Source organism: Penaeus monodon, chromosome 24, assembly GCF_015228065.2.
Source record: "Penaeus monodon isolate SGIC_2016 chromosome 24, NSTDA_Pmon_1, whole genome shotgun sequence".
In the NCBI taxonomy this organism is placed as follows: Eukaryota; Metazoa; Arthropoda; class Malacostraca; order Decapoda; family Penaeidae; genus Penaeus; species Penaeus monodon.
In genome coordinates, this window is record NC_051409.1 from 15,820,173 (window position 1) to 15,820,423 (window position 251).

Genomic DNA, 251 nt, shown 5'->3' on the forward strand with positions numbered 1-251 from the left:
CAACGCTAATTTCTAGGCAGCTTTCTAACGTCTGCAGGGATGAATGTTGATGAGCTGTGATTGCTGTTGATGTTGTTATTATTTGCCATATTGCTGCTACGATTATTAAAGGTTATTTTCTATGATTTTGTTGTCGTTCGGTTAGCGGGATTTGCTGAATGCAGGAATAAGAGTGATACTGAGGATAAGAAAATGAATATTATGTCAGTAACAACAACAAAGATATATCCATCGACAACAACGAAATTTTA